The sequence below is a fragment of the Protopterus annectens genome, chromosome 10.part0, assembly GCF_019279795.1.
Source record: "Protopterus annectens isolate FY-2018-M chromosome 10.part0, PAN1.0, whole genome shotgun sequence".
Lineage (NCBI taxonomy): Eukaryota > Metazoa > Chordata > Ceratodontiformes > Protopteridae > Protopterus > Protopterus annectens.
In genome coordinates this window covers 164254270-164278258 of record NC_056744.1, presented here as the reverse complement: position 1 = coordinate 164278258, position 23989 = coordinate 164254270, and the positions used below count along the sequence as shown (strand labels likewise).

Genomic DNA, 23989 nt, shown 5'->3' with positions numbered 1-23989 from the left:
TTTATTAGAATGTTTTAAGGTAACACTTGAAATGTACAGGAAAATGTTTTGTGAGCATAGACGCAAGGCAGATGAAAATGTATGTGAATATCTTCTTGAACTGAACACTTATTTTCATAGTTGGGTGAGTGGATGTCAGGTCACCACTTTTGAAGGGCTGGCAGACCTTTTAGTAAGGAAACAAGCCCTTAGCACTTTGCCTGAGGACATGAGAATCTGGTTAGCTGATAAACAGTGTGCTACTTCAAAGGAGTTGGGGAAGAAGAGAGACCTATACATAGCAAGCAGGGCAGCCCTGCACAGGAAAGGGACCCCCAGTACTGCTCATGGGTCTAAAGGAACCCATGGTGGGCAGCACAGACTGCCCCAACAGAATCTGCCAGTAACAGGGGAAGCCAATAGTCCAGGTACATGTCCAGGACCTAGGGTGAAATGTTTTGAATGCAACCAGTGGGGCCAGGTGGCATACAGGTGTCCACAGAGGCAGGGTGGGGAACCAAAGGTGAGGGAGCCAGTAAGTGATAAAGACAAAATGCCAATAGTAGGTTGTCTTGAGACAACAGGGGTATGAAACTGCCATCCTGCAGATGTCCTGAGAGGGAAGGATTTGGAAAAGGCAGTACCATGTACTTATGCAGTTAAAAGCAGTCAGGCTAGGAGACAAGCATTCGAGTCTGGTAGCCTGGGGAGACCCAGAGAGACCGCTTACTTACAGCCAGGACTGGTGAGGTGGTTACTTCAGGGAGTGAGCTTCTCTGTAGGAGTGAAGCTGAATGTGAGGCACAACTGCTTGTGGGTACTGATGTTCAATTGGACGGGGTAACTGCAAGGGTAGAGGTGAGTAGTAGTACCCAGGCTGACAGCGAGGCACCACTGTCAGAGGATGCTGGACTTCCTGTGGAAGGGGAGCTGGGAAGGGTTACAAGGAGAGACTTAAGACAGGCTCAGCTCTCAGACCCTACATTACAAGGCCTGAGGCAGGTAGCTAGGGAGGCACCTGATTCTCAAGGGAAGGGGGAATCTGTATACTGGAACAAAGGGTAACTGGTAACTGTACAGATAGTGGACTGCTGAGGGAGGGCTAGAAGGTGAGAGAGTACAGCAGTTGGTAGTGCCTAGAGATTACCCTCTGGCACTTCTAGCCATAGCCCACGATATTCCCTTTGCAGGGCATATGGGCATACAACATACAAAGAGGTGTATTATGCAAAACTTCTATTGGCCTGGAATTTCCAGAGATGTAACAGGGTACTGCAGGACCTGTGACCAGTGCCAAAAGGTAGGCAAGGCAGGAGACAAGGTGAGAGCTCTTTTGATGTCTTTGCCTGTGATTAAGGAGCCATTTCAGAGGGTAGCTATGGATATTGTGGGTCCTTTGAGTACCCCAAGTTCCACACGGAAAAATTATATCCTAGTGATAGTAGATTATGCTAGACAATACCCTGAGGCAGTGGCTTTGTCCTCCATTGAAGACAAGAAGGTGGCAAATGCTTTGCTAGAGATTTTCAGCAGGGTAGGTTTCCCAAAGGAAATACTGTCTGACAGAGGTGCCAGTTTCATGTCAGATCTGCTGGCTTGTCTGTGGAAGTCCTGTGGGGTGAAGCACATGAAACCCCCCCCTACCATCCCCAGACTAATGGTCTTGTGGAGAGGTTAAACTCTACAATCAAGTCCATGCTATGGGCATTTGCAGATCAGTTTAAGAGGGAGTGGAACAGATATTCACTCCATCTATTGTTTGCTTAAAGAGGTTCCCCAGGAATCCACAGGTTTTTCACCCTTTGAGTTTCTGTATGGGCATAGGGTAAGGGGACCTCTAGATTTAATATGAGATGAGTGGGAAGGTGAGTGTGAGTCTCACAAGGAGCCTGTTGTGGCATATGTCCTGCACCTCAGGACAAGGCTCAAGGAACTCATGGGCCTGGCCCAAGAGAACCTGGCAGAAGCCCAACAACAGAAAAAGATGTGATATGACAGGAATGCTGGAGCTAGAGTGTATGCTGTAGGGCAGCAGGTAATGGTTCTCATTCCTGTCAGACACAACAAGTTGCAAGCAGCTTGGGAGGGACCCTACAAGGTGGTAAGAAAGGTAAGTGATGTTAACTACATGGTGAAAGTGCTAGGCAGATGGCGGGGGCACAAATTGTACCATGTTAACATGATGAAACCTTACCATGATAGGGTAATGTGCTGAGCATTTGCAGTGGATTACAGGAGGAGTCTGAGAGAGATCTGGTGACTGATCTCCTCAGTGAAGCTCGGGCTGACACCTTGGTGGAAGGGGTAGCAATGTCCCAGCAGCTATCTCCTATCCAGGTTTGAGAAATCTGAGTAGTGTTGCAGGAGTTTGGGGGCATGTTCACCAGGAAACCAGGGAGCTCCCACCTGGTGCAGCACTAGGTGGATACAGGACCCCAAAGACCTATTAGGCAAGCCTCTTATAGGGTGCCTGAGAGAGTCAAACAGACCTTGAGGGAAGAGGTACAGGAGATGTTGGAACTAGGGGTGATTCAAGAGTCCAACAGTCCCTGGGCCTCGCCAGTAGTGTTGGTGCCAAAGAAGGATGGCAGCACCAAGTTCTGTGTGGATTACAGGAAATTAAATAGTCACACAGAGGCAGATGCGTACTCCATGCCTAGGCCAGATGAGGCCCTAGAGCAGCTGGGTGGGGCTAAATATCTTACAACCGTTGACCTTACCAAGGGTTACTGGCAGGTACTCTGACTCCCAGTGCTAAAGAGAAGTCAGCCTTTGTGACTCCTTTTGGCTTGTATGAGTTCACAAATATGCCCTTTGGAATGAAGAAATCCCCAGCGACTTTCCAGAAGCTGGTAGATAATATCCTAGCAGGAGCAGGAGGGTTTGCCCTTACTTACCTAGATGATATTACCATCTACAGCTATTCCTGGCAAGAGCACCTTCAGCATGTCAGGGAGGTGCTGGGCAGACTACAGAGGGCAGGGTTGACCATTAAGCCAAGCAAATGTTAGGTGGGCATGGCAGAGATCTCCTACCTAGCACATAGAGTGGAGAGTGGTAAGATTTTTTTTTTTTTTCTTATAACTAGCCAGTTTTCTAGTTTCAGCACTCAAATCTGTTTCTTTGATCTCAGCACTTGTTCAGAAAAAAAAAAAAAAAAAATTTTCATCTGCTTTTACTGTACTTGTGTTTTTACCTACTTCTTTTTACTTTTGCATTATCTTAAAATACTCAATTGTATTTATTACTGCTTGGTGTAACTCATTCTAAGCCTTTTGGTTTAAACACTTGGGCTTCGGACCAGTTAGTTGTTTTGCACTGAGAGGGTTTGTGGTCTGCACTGTTGTGGCAGAACAGGTAGCTTACATCCTTCTAGGTTGAGAACTGCTGATTGAGGGCTCAGTGTCTGTTATTCTAAAAGTGTATTAATTCTGGTTTAAGCACTTGGGCTTTCAAGCCAGTTATTTTACATTAAGAGGGTTCGTGGTCTGCACTCTTGTGGGAGGAGAGGCTGGACTCTGCCCTTCTGAGCTGGGAATTTCTGGTTGAAGGCTTATAGTGCATGCATATCTGAACTGTTTCTTACTGAAGTTGGTGCGCCTTGTTTGCTGTGGCATAGACTGGATTCGGGCCTGCTGGATCTAGCTTTGTTTGTGTAACTTGAGCACTAATCCAGACATTCTCTATAGTATTCAATGGTATTTATTACTGCTTGGTTGTAACTTGATTAAAGTGTAGCTATCATTCAAGTCTTTTGGATTAAGCACTTGGGCTTCAGACCAGTTGTTTTACATTAGGAAGGTTTGTGGCAAGCACTGTGGTGGCAGGACAGGTAGCTTTCATCCTTCTAAGTTGGGAACTGCTGATTGAGAGCCCAGTGTCCAAGTGTATTAGTTCTGGTTTAGGCACTTGAGCTTCAGGCCAGTTATTTTACATTAAGAAGATTCGTGGTCTGCACTCTTGTGGGAGAAGAGGCTGGACTCTGCCCTTCTGAGCTGGGAATTTCTGGTTAAAGGTTTATAGTGCCTGAATATTTGAACTGTATCTTACTGAAATTGGTTCACCTTGTTTGCTCTAGCATAGACTAGATCCAGGCCTGCTGAATCTAGCTTTGTTTATATGCTTGTTGTTTGTTTGCTTGTTATTTCCCTGGAAGCTAATTCCACCTAATACGCAACTTCTCAGCTTCTGTGGATCACTAGTGATATCTGCATTGCTTACTGTACTTATTTCCTTGTTTCACTTGAAAGAAAGTTACTGTTTGTCATTTTTGCATTTAGTTACTTGTAACACATTGCACTCAAGTTACCTGGCACTTGCTCACTAAAGCAATTATATAAGTCAGCACTAAAAATTAAAAGCACTACACCCTCACTCCCCACTGGCCCTTGTTTTCAATTAAGGAATTCCCAATATTATTCTAGCATGTCCAAAGGTCAGTTGTTAATCTTCTCTCCGGTCCAGCTGGTGAATCTGGGAATCTTGAGGCAATGTTATAACTGCCTCATGTACACAGACAACCCTCTCCTCCTCCCACATAACACAAATACTTGCGAGAGATGCAGCTATTTAGCCAAACTGGAGGCTGAGCTCTCTCAACTCAGGACTGGCAAGACCAGACAGGAGGAGAAGGCAACTACACACACCACAAAACCAGCCTCACATAATGCTACCACTCCACTGAATCAAACACATAAACACACAAAGACATACTGAGGCTCTGAGTAAAAATTTACCTAAACAGCAGAGGCCTCCAAAGCAGACACCCAAACAACTGCTACCTCAAGACACCCCACAAGCAACACATAAACCACAAAAGCAGTGTGCAAAGCAGTCACAGCCCTTAAGGCCAAATACAACACCAAACATACTTGTCATAGGTGACTCCATAGTCAGACACACTGACGTCCCACTCACCAGGCTGAACAAGGAGAGGGTCACAGTAAGCTGCCTATCGGGCGCTAGAATCCTCCACATAACACAAGCACTCAGGTCACTCCACGGCAAGTACAAATATGACACAGTCATTGTCCATGCTGGTGTGAACGACCTGAGATGTACCTCCCTGGACTACATGAAAAGAGACATAGAGGAGCTCTCTGATTATGTAGCCCAGGCAGGTATGACCCTAACCCTGAGCAGTATCCTTCCTTCACCAAGAATGATGCCACAATATAGAGACAAGATGATCAGCTTTAACAATTGGCTTAATGTCTGGTGTCATTCAAAGGGGATCCAGTGTCTGTCTGCCTGGGATGACATGCTTGACAAGCCACGCTGCTTCGCAAGGGACGGCTTGCACCTGTCACCCCTGGGATTCCGGATATTGGCTAAGGCTCTTGCCACCCCATAGTGCCTTTTTTAGGCAAGGCTCAAATTCTAAACCTACCACCATAGAAAACAAAAATGGGAAGAAACTGAGGGTAATGCTGCTCAATGCCAGAAGTCTAAATCTCAAAATGCACGCACTCGAGGCCCTTCTCAGTATGGAGAACATTGATGTCTGTGCTGTAACTGAAACCTGGTTCAAGGCTCCTGAGAGCACCCGGCACTATTAGGTTTTACCTCATATCATGCGTTCCGGCCCCAAAACCCGGGCCACACCACAAAAGGAGGGGTGTATCCATATTCATAAAGGATACCCACACCTCCAGGTTGGTGGCAACGCATCAAGCTTCGAAACCATCCAGGTGCAACTAACCATAGGCAAAACTGCTCTACAAATTGTAGCATGCTACAGGCCACCCTCTCAAACTCAGGAACCCCACACAGCCTTCCTGAAGACACTGGAGGGTATAAATGTATCTCCAAACACCATCATATTGGGTGACTTCAACTACCGAATATAGACTGGGAACATTACTCAAGCCCTAACTTTCTAGCCCAACGGTTCCTGGAGTTCATAAATTCAAATGCCATGGAACAGCTAGTCACTGTTCCCACGAGAGGAGAAAATATACTAGATCTCATTGTCACAAACATGGGGACAAAATGCTCTACACCGGAAGTATATCCCTCATTGGTGAGATCTGATCATAAACTAATCTCACTGGAAATCCACATCCCCCCCCACCCCCAACAAAAAAGACCATAGTGAAGAACTTCTCTAAAGCAAACTTCACACTACTCAAGACTGGTGTGGTATCCTTCAAGGCCCCTGAGCCAGTGGAAACCACAACCCAAGCTGCGGAAGCCCTTACAAATGCCTTCTATGAACACCTCCAGGACTGCATGGATCAGGCAATCCCAAATAAAACCAAGACTCTTTCCACAAAGGGCAAACGTCCAGTCTGGTGGACGCCAGCCATTAACAAACTTTACAATAAGAGGAGAAAGCTATTACATGATAGAACAAAATCCATAAAAGGGAAGTCACCCCTGATCATTATTAGTAAAAACGTACGAGCACTCATAAAATCAACTAAGGCCAATTTTGAGAGAAAAATTGCCATGGATTCAAAGGACAATCATAAGGCCTTTTTCAGCTATGTTAGGAACCTGGGTGGAAACACCCAGATATGCTCAGAATTAGTCCAAAATGATACAAAAATCACTGAACCCACAGACATTGCCAACATACTGGCAGACAGGTTCAGTGCAAACTTCACCCCCCTCTCCCCCCCTAAAGGAGAGATAACTATCCCAGCCGAGTGTAGCCTCCCGGACATCTCAAATGCGCAGGTGAAAGCTGCTCTCTCTAAAGCTAAAAACACAGCATCAATGGGACCGGATGGTGTCCCCGGCTGTGTGCTACACGAGCTAAATGAGGAATTAAACCCGCACATAAGGCAGCTGTTTAATCTCAGCCTTACCACAGGATACGTGCCCAAGGAGTGGCGTACGGCAACTGTTGTCCCACTCCACAAAGGCGGCGCCTCTATGGACCCTGGTAATTACCGCCCCATAAGCTTAACAAGTCTAGTCTGCAAAGCTATGGAGAGGATCATAATGGAGCTCATAAACAAAGATAAAGGGGACTTGCAGACATTGGACCCGACCCAGTTTGGCTTTGTCAAGGGAAGATCATGCCTTTTGAACTTGGTCGACTTCTTCAAAACAGTCACCAAGGCCATTGATGAGGGAAAGGCAGTCCATACAACCTACCTTGACCTTGCAAAGGCTTTCGACACAATACCCCACTCGGGTATTGTAGAAAAACTTACCAGCTTAAATGTAAACCCATATGTCACAAGATGGGTTGCAAACTGGCTTAAGGACAGAACCCACAGGGTTAGAGTTGCTGGCGCTGTGTCAGACTCCAAGCCGGTCACAAGTGGTGTCCCACAGGGCTCGGTCCTTGGCCCCTATTGTTTGGCATCTACTTCTCAGAAGTACAGGCCAACATAGGAGGACTTTGGCTGACAAAGTTTGCAGACGACTGCAAACTGGGCCATAGTGGAAAGTGCATCAGACACGGATATCCTTCAGAAGGGACTCACGGAAACAGATAGCTGGTGCCAGAGCCATGGCCTGAAGTTAAACGCCAAAAAATGTATAGTCATACCCTTCGGGAAAAACAAGGTAACCCCAAGCTACCATATAGGTGGCAATCCACCAAGCACAGAAGAGGTTATCAGGGACCTGGGGACCCAGGTTGACAGTGGCCTTTCTTTTGACACTCACATTGCTAAAGTGGTTAGAAAGACCTTCTACATTGCCCACCTGATCATGAAGGGATTCACATCCAGATCTAGTGAGGTCATTGTTCCCCTGTACTCTTCACTTATCAGACCAATGATCGAGTACAATGCCCCATTCGGGATGTATCTCACCCGACATCTGCAGCAATTGGAGAGACCCCAAATGTTCCTCACCAAAAGGATAAAGGGACTCCAAAATCTGTCATATGCTGCCAGATTGAAGAAACTCCAGCTCTATTCAGTCGCATACCGTCTGCTCAGAGGTGACATGTGCCTGACATACAAGGCCATGTCCAACCCGGAATTAATGGACATGCTCCACCTCAAAAAAATCCAAATCCACCAAAACCACTAGAGCAAGTGACTTAAACCTTAGCACGGATATAAATAGGACGTGCTGGAGGGATAGATTTATCACTCAGAGACTCCCTATGCTGTGGAATAAAATCCCGGTCCATGTGAGGCAGAGCACCTCGCTGACTCTGTTCAAGAGAAATCTAGACCTGTGGATGGGAGATCGTAGGTTTACCCCGGGAATCATCTCTGTGTCACTGCTGGACAGAGGCACAACAAACTAATGAGCACAGTATTTTTTCATATAAGGGGTGGCGTAAGCCACAATAATTTGGGCTAGGCTTATAAATGCCTTAGGGCAGATAGCCTAGTATAAACCTATGAACCTATGAACCTGTAAGGTTAGAACCTGCCAAAGTGGAAGTTATTCTGGCATGGCCTGCACCTGTTAACAAAAAGCAGGTGAGGGCATTCTTAGGGACAGCAGGGTACTACAGAAAGTTTGTTCCCAATTACAGTACCATAGCTGCTCCCCTCTCAGACCTGACAAGGAAGAACAGGCCTGATAAGGTAGTGTGAACCCCAGCATGTGAGCAGGCATTTCAGAATCTTAAGGAAGCTTTGGGATGACTCCCTATGTTAGCCAGTTCAGACTATAGCAAATAATTTGTTGTGCAGGTGGATGCTTCAAACTATGGGGTGGGGGCTGTACTTAGCCAGATTTCTTCAGAGGGAGAAGAGCACCCAGTGTTTTATCTCAGTTGTAGGCTCCAAAACAGGGAGGAATGCTATGCAGCGGTAGAAAAGGAATGTCTAGCTGTAGTGTGGGCACTACAAAAAACTTCAGCCTTATTTGTATGGAAGAAAATTCACTGTGATGACAGATCACAACCCTCTAACATGGTTAAACACAGCCAGTCAGCAAAATGCCAAATTGCTAAGATGGAGCTTGGGGTTAAAACATATGATATGTCAGTGCAGCACCACAGTGGGAGTAGCAATGCCAATGCAGATGGGCTCTCAAGATAGGGAATGGGGTGAGGTACACCCAGATATACCTGACACTCTAAAGTGACATTTCTCAAGGAGCACTTGAAAAACTAGCTTGAGTTCCCAGGGGGGAAGACATGTGATGATTGGGGATAGATAGGCAAAGGCTGCCAGCCTAGTCAAATAGAATTTGATACATAATTCTATCAACTGTATAAATAAATGTAAAACACAGACATGCCCATTGTTTTAAGGCTAAAGTTTATGACCAGAATTTACATGTGGAAGGTGCTTTATTGCTTTGGTTTCTGCTAGAGTGTATATGTGAAATGCCTTGTATTGTTGAAGTTTACTGTGTAGGTATTAGCTTGCTAAATAATGCAGTTTGTGGCCTGAGAAAACCAAAGTGTCAAAATGATGTAATCTGAGAGGGCCTTAGCAGAGCTGTTGGTTAGTGTTTAAAAACTATTCTTCAGTGAGAGACTGGGAGCGTTTTGACTTTGGACATCTAATTCAGCACTTTGCCTTATGCTCACATGTAAGTTTTAGCACTGTGATTTCTTGTAGGAATAGTTAAAGCTAGTAAAGATTAATTAGGTATTTTTCTTTGAAATCAGACCTGTACTACTGTATTATTTTAAGTTTCTGTGTGATCTCTAAACACTTAGATATCTCTACAGTGTAGTAGTTTTGTCTTGTGTTTTAATTATTTATTATTAAATATTTTTAAAACCTTCTACCTGTGGCTTGTTTATGTAGAGATAATGTATGCTTTAGAGTACTTTATATATTTATAGAGTTTATTGTAATAAGCCCTTCCAATAAGCCTTGAGACTGATTAGTCATACTACCTTTGGATTGTAATCTTGCACAGTAACACTTGGACACCCTTTTAAGGGCCTTTTAGTAGCTGATAATTAACTGAGTGGTGGCAGAAATTACTACTGTATGGTCTGGGTAATAGAGGCACAGCTGGAGAACCTGTGACAGCCTTTTCCCAGGAAAGTCTGTGTGGTTGTATAACCTCGTCTCAAAGTGTGTGTGTGTGGATGTGTCAGCTATCTGGGCAGAGACACGAAGCACTGGTTGGACAGAGAGGGTACTGGAGGTTTTAGTTTGCCCAGTTAGGCTGAGACCTGGAACATATAGCTGTGCCAGTGGGGAGTCTTATTGGAGACCTGGTGAGCAAAGGAGCAACCATCCCCAGACTGACTGTTATCTCTGTGTGCACTTAAGGGAAATTGTACTTTACTGTGTGTATTAGTTATCCTTTCCTCTTCTAGGAGATGATCTCCCTGGTGTTAGTTGTGAGGATTGAGGCTCCTTGATGGCTGGGCCAGGGCACAGCCATCGCAGTATATATAATTAGCAGGGGGTGGAACTCGAGGAATGGCATTTCTGATGAAATGCTATTCACTGAACTAATGTTTTGATATAGTGACATAGACCCGTCTGATGGTTCTTCAAGAATAACCAAAAATGTAGATTTTGCAATTGTGCAATATTCCATATAGAGTCTGTATTCCAGTTTATCTAAGTGTTATATTTAGATTATTATTATTATTGCCAATTTTATTCATTATTTTTATATTATGTAATTTAAACTCCTTAATTTTTACTTGTATATTTTATTCTTATAAATAAATTGTTTATGTCTGTAGAGGCTACTATGTTTACATTCACTGTGATATGAAAGTTTTAGCAGTTTTACATTTCCCTGGGATTCAATAATCTCTGTGTAGGCTTCACACAAGGCCTACAAGTTTACATGTGTGAGCAGTGATGGGTGGTGAGCAGCAGCGCTCATTGCATATTCATGCCATGCACCGCATTTAAATGTAAATAAGTGAGGTTTTGTGGCTAGAAACAGTGTTGCTAGCCAGGAAACCATGTAAGCAAACATGAATAGCAATCCTGTTTAAATCAGAGCATTGAAAGTCTGCAGTTTTGCACAGAATGCCACAGTGATCACCAGGGCTTAACAGATAGTTCTCAATTTCTTAATGCAAGACATCTAGAGAAAGGCCAAAATAATGGGGGGACAATGACGCAGAAATAGGGACATATTTGACATATTTGCTATTTAGAAATGTGCTAGAATAACTAGAGGGTTGTGTTAAGATACATGTTCTGAAGGATTTGAAGTCTGAAACTCAAAGGTATGTAATTACTGAGTCACATCAGTCCTGAGATCATTCCATTGATATTGCAGAAAACCACAAACTTGATAAGGAACACACCAAAAGATAAAAATGCAAAAATCTGGGCATTCTGTGAAAATCTTGATAGTTGAGACATACGATTGTTAAGTATATGCTCCAAAGACATTACAGGACAGTGTATCTACAGTACAGATTATTGTAAATCCCATTCTGTACTGAAGTTGTGTAAATGATCTGTAATGGTACATAGACTGCCATATAAAATAAATATTCAGGAGAAGTGTGTTTATTGAATAGGGACACACATATGAACTGTGAGAATGAACACAGGGAAAGAGGACAGGTGAAACGACCTAATGTACAGCAGATGAAGCCAAGTCAATGGAAAACTGTTGTAGTAGCAACATCAATCAAATATCAATTTGATACAGTAGGGACTGCACAGTGAAAATGTGTATTATGTGACTGTCACACAAGGTGACATAGCAATGGGGAGGATGTATGTGCAAGATAAGCATCCTTACATAAACAATGCACAGAACATCTATCGGGGAAGTTATATACAATTGGGTTAGGGTGCATTTTGTGAAGCTGTGCAATCTTATTTGCCTGAATATGAGTGCAATCTCAGCAGAGGTCTCCAGCAAGTGGGTCACAAGTAAAGGCTCATGGACATCATAAAAAAGCATTCAGAATCATGGACAATATCAGAATAATACCACCTGTAATCCCATATCTCTGATATAACATATTTGATTTAGAGTGATCAGAGAGGGTTCTACATAAATACTCTTGTACAACTATTATGTAACACCATTATACCTGTCTGTGACATTATGATCAAAACAGGCTAGTTGACTGGTGTGCATGGTTTATGTGTGTGTGTGTGTGTGTGTCTATATATATATATATATATATATATATATATATATATATATATATATATATATATATATATCACAATCTACACTGTCACATATGTTACTCATGCCATTAATGTTGTCAAATAGCTTTGTATGTACTGTGTTCATCACCAGAATAGGTATCACACATGCATGTGGTGTAACACCTACATGGGATTTCCACACTATCAGATAGTAATCTTTATGCCACAAAAATAATGCAATAAGATGTGTGATGGATCACTGTGGCAAAGGTGGTACAATTCAGTTACACATCACTGGAAGATCTGTAGGGAGGTACATGAAGAAGGGTGCATTGTACTCATTATTGGTGTGATGAAGGCTGCAAACTATGGAGGTATTTTGGCCTCTCATGTGGATGCCCTTTACATACTCAGTAGTTGTGTTACATACAAGGGAGTACTGTGGCCACATGCTGATGTACATTCCACATACCATCTATTCCAGGACAGAGGTCACGTACCTATTGGTCTGATTATAGGGTGTGATGTCTACATTATGCTTAAGTTGTGTGTTTGTTTTCTTGATGTAAACAATCCCTCTCATCTTTTTTGTGTCATTGCAGGTGTTGTCATGGCTATGGTGGTAATCTTTGGTGTGTTGATACTGTCTGTTTTATACTAATATCACAACTGGAGAAAATGATTGCCCACAAACTGCAGACCTTCAGCCAGTTGTTTGAACACAAGATGTATATGTCATTTAGGATGTCTGTGACTTAAATAGTAGACAGGAAAGGACCTAGCAGACAGCCCTGATGTACTGACCTGATCACTGGACCTGAGATATACTTTCCACATTTCAGCACATTTCAATGACATGTATGTGATGCATTGGTCTCCCCACTTGGTGATATAGATGTTTGTGGCCACATTTGATAGTGTTGAGTGAATACCTGTGTGTGGATTTGCATCAAATGCCTTGGCCTGGTCAAGTTCAAAAGGATGACAGTGTTGTTGTCATGCATGTCCTCGATGACCTATTTGAGGACATCTAACAGATGTAAAAGACATGATGGAGCATTAACAACTCACACAGGTCTATTGCACAGAACTGGGATATTATTAGTGTCTGTTTAGTAAAAGGTCCATGATGGCATGTTAGTCTATTTCACAGATGAGGAGAGTTAGGGTGTGCATATAAATGCATGCATTGGTTGCTCCCTCCCAACTCACATGGATGCATGTTGATATACACCCTTCTACAGGAACATAGTCTGTGTAGAGAGTACATTGGACATAGTCTGTGTGGAAGATATGTTTAAGTGTTTATTCAACTGTGTCAGGAAGGTATATGTGCTGAGCCATGTGATAGGCAATCTGTGATGTTGCCACAGTCCTTTGATTTTGTGTGATAGGCCTGGATGAAGGCAGGACAGTGCATACTAGCTATCCTGATCTGGCCTAGGGTTTGGACACAATCCCCCATGCAGGTATCATTGAAAAACTCACCCAGTTGAGGATTAACCCTTACATCACTAGATGGTTAGCCACTGGCTCACTGACAAAACACATACTGTGAAAGCCGGTGAATCAACCTGTACCAGTAGAGCTGTCACCATTGGCATACCCTAAGGATCTGTGCTTGACCCTTTACTGTTTGGACTCTGTTTCTTGGCAGTTCAGGCTAAGGTATATAGCCTTTGGCTTATGGCTTTTCCTGATTCTTGCATACTGGGTACAATCATTGAGTCCACCTATGATGATAACATAATACAATAGGGGCTAACACAGACAAATGACTGATGACAAATAAATGCAAAAATGTATCTTTATGTTGTTCTTCCGCAAAGTGGAATTCCCTGTAATTACAGCATTGACAACAGTCCCACTATGTAGAAACCCAGTGATGTAAGTACTGAGAACACACATAGATACCAATCTGAATTTCGACCAAGTGTCCACGCTGTTATTGAAAGCCTATGTTGTACACATTATGAATCATGCCATTGTATTCAGATCTGAGGATTATATTACAGCACCATACTGGAAGCTCATCAGAACACTAATAGAGTATAATGGCCTCTTATGCACGTACCTCACCAGACACATGCAGCAGCTGGAGACACCACATGTGTTTCTCACCAAGAAAACACAAGGCCTACAAAACATGCCGTGATGTATGTGGATAGATTGAAAGCCATGTCACTGTAATCTGGTTCTTATAGGATGATATGACTTCTGCCTGGCCTCCAGGCCAGTTTCTGACCCTGACCTGGAGGGAATAGTGCTCATTCCCAAATCAGATATAGCTGATGACATCAGTGGTTTCTGGTGAGGAGAATATGGTAATAACAGTGTCCCACATGCTGGTGTAAAAGGTTCATTGTAATGTCAACCAAGAGCAGAAACACACATGCACACACGCACAGTTGACTGAGGTGAGATTAGAACCTCTACCTATCCAAGTACAGTGACTACAGAACTTTACATTTAAGGCAAGCACTACAACTCAAGTCTGACTTGAAGTGTCTCAGACAACACTTTATAGCTGATGACATCAGCAGTGTCTGGTGAGGAGAATATGGTAATAACAGTGTCCCACATGCTGGTATAAAAGGTTCTCTGTAATGTCAAGCAGAAGTACAAATACATATCTCCAGTTGACTGCAGTGAGAATAGAACCCCTACCTAACGAAGTACACAGACTACAGAACTCTGTATTTAAGGCAAATGCCACAGCTAAAGTGCGATTTGGAGCATTTCAGAGAACACTTTATAGCTGATGACATCAGCAGTCTCTGGTGAGGAGAATATGGCAATAACAGTGTCCCACATACTGGTGTAAAATGCACTCTGTAATCTAAGTACAAAGACTACACAATTCAGTACTTTACACAAGCATCACAGCACAAGTCTGACTTGTATAAGACTACAGGTCAGCTTATAGTGGATGTCATCAGCAGGGCATGTTGGAGAGAAGATTTTGGGAAGCCTGCATGGCATGGATGTATAGGCATGTGCAAGTATCAAAACTCTGTCAATCCATGAGATTGGAGCAGTAACTGTAGGATACACACTTCAGCTGTTTGGGCTAAACACACACACACACACACACACACACACACACACACACACACACACACACACACACACACATACACACACACACACACATGCACACATTTGACTGCATTGAGAACAGAACCCCTACCTAAGTACACAGACTACAGACCTCAATAATTTACAGTACTACAGGTCAAATTATAGTGGATGACATCAGCAGAGAATGTTGAAGGAAAGATGTTGGGAGGCCTGCATGAAACGGATGTGTAGCCATGTGCAAGTATCAAAATGCTGTCAATTCGTGGGTCTGGAGGAGTTACTGTAGGATATACACTTCACTCATCAGGCTGGACACACACACGCACACACACACACACACACACACACACACACACACACACACACACACACACACACACACACACACACACACACACACACACACACACACACACACACACACACACACACACACACACACACACACACACACACAAACAAACACACACACACTCACACAGTTGACTGCAGTGAAAACAGAATCCCTACCTATCTAACTGCACAGACTACAGAACTCAGTACGTTACACAAGCTGCATAGCACAAGTCTGACAATTACAAGACTACAGGTCAACATTTAGTGTAAGACATCAGCAGGGCATATTGGAGTGAAGATGTTAGGAGGCCTGTATAGGTTTGTTGCTTAAGAGGTTTATAGGAGGTCACCATCCTATTGGCCCTAGAGTGTTTACAAGCCTAGACATGTAAAACACCAGTACCCTTATTGATCATAGTTAGATAATTGTGTTAGAGCAATTTTGTGATCGGCGCCAACTGGGCCTGCCCATGAGGGACACAGGTACCACACCAGGGGTGAATTTACAATCACCCATCCAGTTGTCAAAGTTGCACTTGAATAGGGTCATTGAGGAGCACTGCTTCACAAGCTGTGGCAGCCTATTACAGAGGAGTGGCAATTGCTGGGAGATATATCTGTCTCCCCAGCATGCACTGTTTAATTCACAGGCTAGGTTGAGATCCCTGAAACAAGTTATTCTTGTCCCATTTGATTTGCAGATGTCCAACATTTCCAGTAGGGCAGGGTCTCAGACTGCTCTGTAAGCTAGGCATAGGTCACCTCTCAGCAGCTTGAATGATACTGAGTACAATGACAGATCTTTCAGTCTTTCTATTTCTGTCATGTATTGGGGGACCTGGATTCTCTCAGTCACAAACGTCTGTGTTTCCTCCAATTGCTGCAGGTGTCTGGTGAGGTACAGGCAGAAGGGAGCATATTACTCACTTAGTGGTCTGATAAGGATAGAGTACAGCAGAGATATGACCTCCCTGGTCTTGGATGTGATGGGTCTATATATGACGTGCACAATGTAGAATGTGTGTTTCACCACTATGGACACATAGTAACTGAAATGTAGATTGCTATTAGTATGTGTTTCCAACTCTCACAAAACTGAGTTTGAGCTTAGAGGGGTGCTATGTATATCATAATTAGCAGGACACTTCATTGCCAAAATGGATAATGAGGCATTTTTAAGGTTCAGTCTGCGAGTTTGGCACCAGTCATTTGTCTGTATCAGCCTTTTCTGTAATATGTTAATATAGTTGGGGAACTGTATATGGCTTCATCCAGTTGACAGGCATCTGCAAACTTGATAAGCCACAGGCTTCAGAGATATAATTTCCAAACAGTTGAGAGCCCAGGACAGATCCTTGTGCCATGCCACTGGTAAGTGGTCTAATGGTGGACATGCAATCCCCAACTTTGACAGTGTGTGTTCTGTCAGTGAGCCAGTTGGCTATCCATGTAGTAATGTAGGGGTTAATCCCCAGATGGGAGTGTTTATCTATGATACCTGAATGTGAGATAATGTTAAAGGACTTGTATAACCCAACATAGTGGCATGTCCTGTTATCCCTCATGCAGGTCTTTGGGGTCATTATCAAAGAAGTCCACTAGGTTTAATAAGCAAGATCTACTTTTGACAAAGCAAAATGGGTTGGATAAAGTGTATTGAAGGTCACCTATATCCTTGTGGATTAGGTCCATGCTGATATCTTCCTTAGCCTTGCAAATAAGGCTTTTTAGGCATATGGGTCAGTAGTTCTAGTTCTGCATGTTAACAGATTGATGTGCATTGCATATCACACAATATTTGATATTGATTTTTGTAGTGTAGGTGATATATGCATGAAAAACGTACTGAGACACCAGAGTTGTAGTACTTGGGGGAGGCAACACATGGCTGCATTATAAATATGTAACATATTATTAAATAGAACCTTCAATTTGTTATGCTTCCACATATAATTTCATTTCATAGACAGAAAATGGACAGTAAACAGCAATAGTACATAATATTTACTTTTCAATAACGTGGTGAGCAGCAGGTTTGCGTGAAGGTTGGCAAAGTGTTTGTGCAAGCAAGATACACATTTTCAATCATTTTCATGTTTACATGTAGTTAAGCAGTGTGCAAATGTGAGCCATATTGTTTGAGAATTAGTATTGAGTCTATAAAAAATACCTGCCACTTAACTGACAATGCGGCTGCAGGTATAAAATGCATTGTTAAATTTTTTTTGATCCTGGATGATACCGGGTTCGAATCCAGGTGTATCGAATACTTTTAAAGTGTTTTAAATAAACAGTGATAATGCAATGACATGAATTCTTTATAGTATGTGTACTGCTGTGTGTTAACATAACACAGCAGAGTTAAGTGAGGTCACATGGTGATAACCACAGCATTGTACAGCAGCTCATTGTCGCTTGGCATTATTGTGCGATATAAAACTCAGCGCAAACATATAGAGGCCAAAAAGTGAAGGGATACATTACTTTTTCTGCTACTTACTTGTGTTGTGTGTGATTCCATTTTTTGACCAGATTATAGGTGTTAAAATGGGGTTGATAGGAAGGTGGTGAAATGAGGAACAAGTAGGGAGAAGAACAAAGGGAAAGCAATACAGGAATGTGCAGGAGGGAAGTTGGAAAGAACCATAGCTGTAGATTTCTCATTTGCTTGATGTTAAGTGGAGAGCAGCAGTACCAAGCATGGAAGAATTAAATAATTGAAATTGTAATGAATAAAGAGGACCAGTGGAGTGAATGCTCAACGGAACAACAAGCTCAAAGATAAATAGTTAAAAACAAACACCGCTGAGCAAAACAATGGAGGATTGCAGTCTCATTTAAATCACAAGTAGCTCCTAAATCCAATAGCCAATGATGAAAATAATCCAAGTGCAGGCGAGGTATGTAAAAAGCAGGTTTATTAATAAAAAGAGGTGAGCGCTTTCGCATGAGCTTCTTCAGACCTATACAACTAAACTGTATGTAAACATCAGTTTAAAAAGCCAAAATGGCTCCAAAATCCTGTCCATTATTTAAAGGTACATGGCTCATTAAAAATATCATGTAAAAAAGTCATATATAAAATTCCTATACACCATCATAAAACAGTACGGCATTTCAAAACAAAGCCATTCATATTCATATCCATTATTGGAATAAATAAATCAAAAGTATGTGTGACAGATGGGGGGGGGGGAATTTTAGTAACATAACTATCAAAACATTGACAGAGCATCTATGCATATAAAGGTTCAAAAGACCCTACTGGCCACAAAGTAAAAACTCTTCATAGCCTCTTAACATCTTTTGGACAATAACCTTCTTGATTTCAGCAGAGGTCGCAGGGGAACCCTTCCATTGAGACCTGGGGTGATATCTGCCCTAAACTTAATAATCCAATGGATTTCCCTGGTCTCTGTATAATTGTTAATGTCCCTCTCCTGTATGTCCTTGAGATCTGTTCCAAGATCCTGAACTTAAAACGATGCTCTTGACCTTTGTCATTAGTGTGTTTGGATAGTGCATTATGTGTAGTACCTCTCCTTGTGTGGTATACATGCTCACGAATCCTATCCCTCAGTGTCCTATTGGTCTTGCCTACATAGTAGGCTGGACAGACTGTGCAGCAGGCTAGGTAAACTACATCTCTGGACATACAATCCCCCTTCGTCCTGATGTGGTAAATACCGAACCATATGGATATCGGAAGACAGGGTCGGTTTCTATATATGGACAAAAATTGCATTTGTCCATGTGGTCATGTAGGGACCCAACAAAGCAGGTGGATCATTATGGACCCTTGGGTAGCAGAGCAAACTCTTTAAGTTCTTTTATTCCGTAAACGAATCTAGGTCGAGTACCTGTAAGGCTCTTAATAGTTGGGTCAACTGATAAAACGTGCCAATGCTTAGAGAAAATGTCTTTAAGTGTACCTACATCCCTGGTGTAAAAAATGGGAAATGCAATTCCATTGTCCATATTTGAACCGCCCTCTTGGCTATCCAAGCCATCACTGGCCTCTCCAGATATTTCAACAGCACCATCTGAGAAATATGGTTTTGCTCTGTCTATCCTCAGATCTGCAATGCCCGCCATCCCTCTGGAGATATCTAAGTGGTCATAGCCACGTTCCTCAATTTGCTGCTAAGGTCTCCTAATTCACTTGCCAGATGACTGTCTAGGGGTGTATATCTAGACATCCGCATTGATTGTCCCTTCACTATGTTCTTGTATACATAGCCAGGATGCATGCTCGAACGATGCAGCAGTGTATTCCTATAGCAGGTCTTGCGATAAACACCCGTGTTGACTATCCCACAGGGTAATTTATCAACAAAGACATCTAAAAGGAATAGTGGTCTTGACCAATCCATAGTAAACTTCAGAAAGGTGACAGACATGTTGATCTGTGTAAAAGGACTCTAATTGTATTGTAGAGCCACTCCACACAAGGAAGAGATCATCCACAAAACGCCTATAGAATGGTACTGACTCCTGAAACAAACTATTCTGAAACAAGAAGCTATGTTCCCACTCTGCCATCACCAAGTTGGCGTAGCTATTGGCACAGGAAGTGCCCATAGCTACGCCATCCTTCTGCAGAAAAATCTTGTCATGGAAACAAAAAGATTGGATTCTAAAATAATAGCCAACAACATAAGAATCAAATCAACATCATACTTCAGAGGGAGGTCGGTTCTCCTCAGATATGCACCTACCATTGCTCTACCTTCCTCATTGGGTATAACCGTAAATAAGGACTGAACGTCCATGGTGACCCATATGAGGTCTTCAATTCCAGAACAAGTGTTGATATATTGGTAGAAATCCAACAAAACTGTCTGGTATCCTTAAGAATGAACCTATTGGCATCAACCAATGGTCTGAGTTGTGCCTCAACAAAAGTGACAGGGTTCAGTTGACCACCCTCTCCCTGCAACTATGGGTCTAAGAGGTGGATGTAGTGAATCCTTATGGATCTTTGGGAGACCCTGAATGGTAGGTAATAGGGGATGAACCACATTGAAAAATTCATATAGAGAAGTATCAATAACACCATTACCAACTAGACCAAATAATATGGAGCGTATGCTCTCAATGATGCTGTCCACCCTATCATTGGTAATAGGAACATAAAACTTGTCATCAGCCAACATTAGTAGCATATCATTATTATACCTGTCCATGTCAAAACCTACAATCCCACCTCCTTTGTCTGCGGGTCGGATAATAATCTCCCTGTTGTTACGTAGGGAGTCCAAGGCCCTACGTTGTATAAGGCTGAGGTTATATTTCCTTCTCCTGTTGCCAGATTCTGACCCATTCAACCTATATATCTCATCTTCTACCAGTTTGCTATATGCCGCAACCAGAGGGTGTATCGGAGGGAGGAATGTACTAGGTGTCCTAAACACAGTGGTATTAGCCTTCATCTCTGTGCTGTTGAAGAAAACCTTCAGGGACAAATTCCTGACAAAAAGCTTAAAGTCTCTTAAAGTCTCTTCGTATCTACTATCTGAGGTTTACATACCTCGCCTGCACTTGGATTATTTACATCATTGGCTATTGGATTTAGGAGCTACTTGTGATTTAAATGAGACTGCAATCCTCCATTGTTTTGCAGCGGTGTTTGTTTTTAACTATTTATCTTTGAGCTTGTTGTTCCGTTGAGCATTCACTCCACTGGTCCTCTTTATTCATTATAGATTCTTAGAGCTTATCTGAACCAGTGGAGGCATGATTGGAGGAGATTCGACCTCTATTGAGCTGCCGTATACTCCATCTAGCACCAAGGAAGTACCGATGACATCATGTCCGTCTTTGGACCGTTTTGCAGACTGCTTGCGCACTGGAATGAATCCATTGGCGTCATTCGTAGAAGAGGATGTTGGCTCAGCCCCCACTAGTACCTTGGATTATGATCGTGAAGGGCTAAATCGAGCAGTGGAACGGTTGGAGCAGGATTTGTTCAAACTAAAGCGCATGCAAACCCAGAGACAGCATTTGAGGTTTGCTTACAGCGCTGGTGCCCAGAGGACTAAGGGTATTGAAGATGCCGACAACTGGCACCCTCTACCCGGAGCTATTGTATGATTGGCAACAGCTTAATATTGAGGTAAGCCTCAAATATTTGAAACTTATGAATGCTTTTTTTTCTCCCGTTAGAGGAGAAACTTAAAGAAGATGTCAGGAAGGCGAAGAATGAGATACTCAATGTGTTTCCGGTCTCTGTCGTAGACCATACCTTATCTGTTTTGTTGGACAATGTTACGGTTTATGAGCGGCGCCTTCTGAATCAGAAAAGGGCCAAGTTGCAGCGGGACTCAACGGATTTCCGTCTGGGCAACATCTTCACTTGGCCCAGGCACAATGATTACAACAATACCAACAATACAAACAGTGCATTCCGTCAGGCCCCCGGAACTTGTACCTCTTCCTCCATCACCACAGGGAATACCAGTGACTCAGGGAACACGGACCGTGCTCCCAATAGAGATGCAATCGATGTAGGCACGGTTGTACTTCCTGGCTCATGCCTGGACAACGATCACACTGGCTCCAACAGCAACATTGGCCCAGCCATCCCCACAGACCAAGCTGGTCGTGCAGGTACCATTGCCAACGCTGTACCCATCGGAACGGACTCTGTGCTGGAGCCGACAGCTACCACCGACTTGGATGCCAATGCTGATTCAGTAAGAAGGGCTGAATCTTCAGTCAGCAGGGCTGAACCAACTGTCCCGCCTCTTGAACCAGTCGTTAGGAGGAAAGTTTCCTCCTATGCATCGAGTAGAGATCCTGATGGATGGGATCCCATTTCCCCCTTGGATTCCACTTTTCACCATTCTCCCTCAGAGGGATGGCAGACACCCTTTTCCCATCAGGGTGCCTACGAGCGAGGAGAAGTCGTTCCAGAATGCCAAGGGAGGTACAAGAGGAAACTTTCGCGGATCGTCCATCCAACCGGACAATCAAGAAAATGTGGGAGGAAGCATTAGGACTCGTGTTCAATTTGTCCAGTCATGTTTTGACTGAACATGAGTCACAAGTCCTCTCTAAGGGTCTCACTTTTATTCCAACCTCAGATAGTAGATATGAAGAGACTTTAAGAGACTTTAAGCTTTTTGTCAGGAATTTGTCCCTGAAGGTTTTCTTCAACAGCACAGAGATGAAGGCTAATACCACTGTGTTTAGGACACCTAGTACATTCCTCCCTCCGATACACCCTCTGGTTTAGGCATATAGCAAACTGGTAGAAGATGAGATATATAGGTTGAATGGGTCAGAATCTGGCAACAGGAGAAGGAAATATAACCTCAGCCTTATACAACGTAGGGCCTTGGACTCCCTACGTAACAACAGGAGATTATTATCCGACCAGACAAAGGAGGTGGGATTGTAGTTTTGACATGGACAGGTATAATAATGTTATGCTACTAATGTTGGCTGATGACAAGTTTTATGTTCCTATTACCAATGATAGGGTGGACAGCATCATTGAGAGCATACGCTCCATATTATTTGGTCTTTTGATAATGGTGTTATTGATACTTCTCTATATGAATTTTTCAATGTGGTTCATCCCCTATTACCTACCATTCAGGGTCTCCCAAAGATCCATAAGGATTCACTACATCCACCTCTTAGACCCATAGTTGCAGGGAGAGGGTGGTCAACTGAACCCCTGTCACTTTTGTTGAGGCACAACTCAGACCATTGGTTGATGCCAATAGGTTCATTCTTAAGGATACCAGACAGTTTTGTTGGATTTCTACCAATATATCAACACTTGTTCTGGAATTGAAGACCTCATATGGGTCACCATGGACGTTCAGTCCTTATTTACGGTTATACCCAATGAGAAAGGTAGAGCAATGGTAGGTGCATATCTGAGGAGAACCGACCTCCCTCTGAAGTATGATGTTGATTTGATTCTTATGTTGTTGGCTATTATTTTAGAATCCAATCTTTTTGTTTCCATGACAAGATTTTTCTGCAGAAGGATGCGTAGCTATGGGCACTTCCTGTGCCAATAGCTACGCCAACTTGGTGATGGCAGAGTGGGAACATAGCTTCTTGTTTCAGAATAGTTTGTTTCAGGAGTCAGTACCATTCTATAGGCGTTTTGTGGATGATCTCTTCCTTGTGTGGAGTGGCTCTACAATACAATTAGAGTCCTTTTTTACACAGATCAACATGTCTGTCACCTTTCTGAAGTTTACTATGGATTGGTCAAGACCACTATTCCTTTTTTAGATGTCTTTGTTGATAAATTACCCTGTGGGATAGTCAACACGGGTGTTTATCGCAAGACCTGCTATAGGAATACACTGCTGCATCGTTCGAGCATGCATCCTGGCTATGTATACAAGAACATAGTGAAGGGACAATCAATGCGGATGTCTAGATATACACCCTAGACAGTCATCTGGCAAGTGAATTAGGAGACCTTAGCAGCAAATTGAGGGAACGTGGCTATGACCACTTAGATATCTCCAGAGGGATGGCGGGCATTGCAGATCTGAGGATAGACAGAGCGAAACCATATTTCTCAGATGGTGCTGTTGAAATATACGCTGGAGAGGCCAGTGATGGCTTGGATAGCCAAGAGGGCGGTTCAA

At 43.1% G+C, this 23989-nt stretch overlaps 1 pseudogene; it reads left to right on the top strand.

Moving 5' to 3' along the window:
* The window catches only part of LOC122814105, a 30496-nt pseudogene extending 9415 nt beyond the window's left edge, over positions 1-21081 (top strand).
* The last annotated feature ends 2908 nt before the right edge of the window (positions 21082-23989 follow it).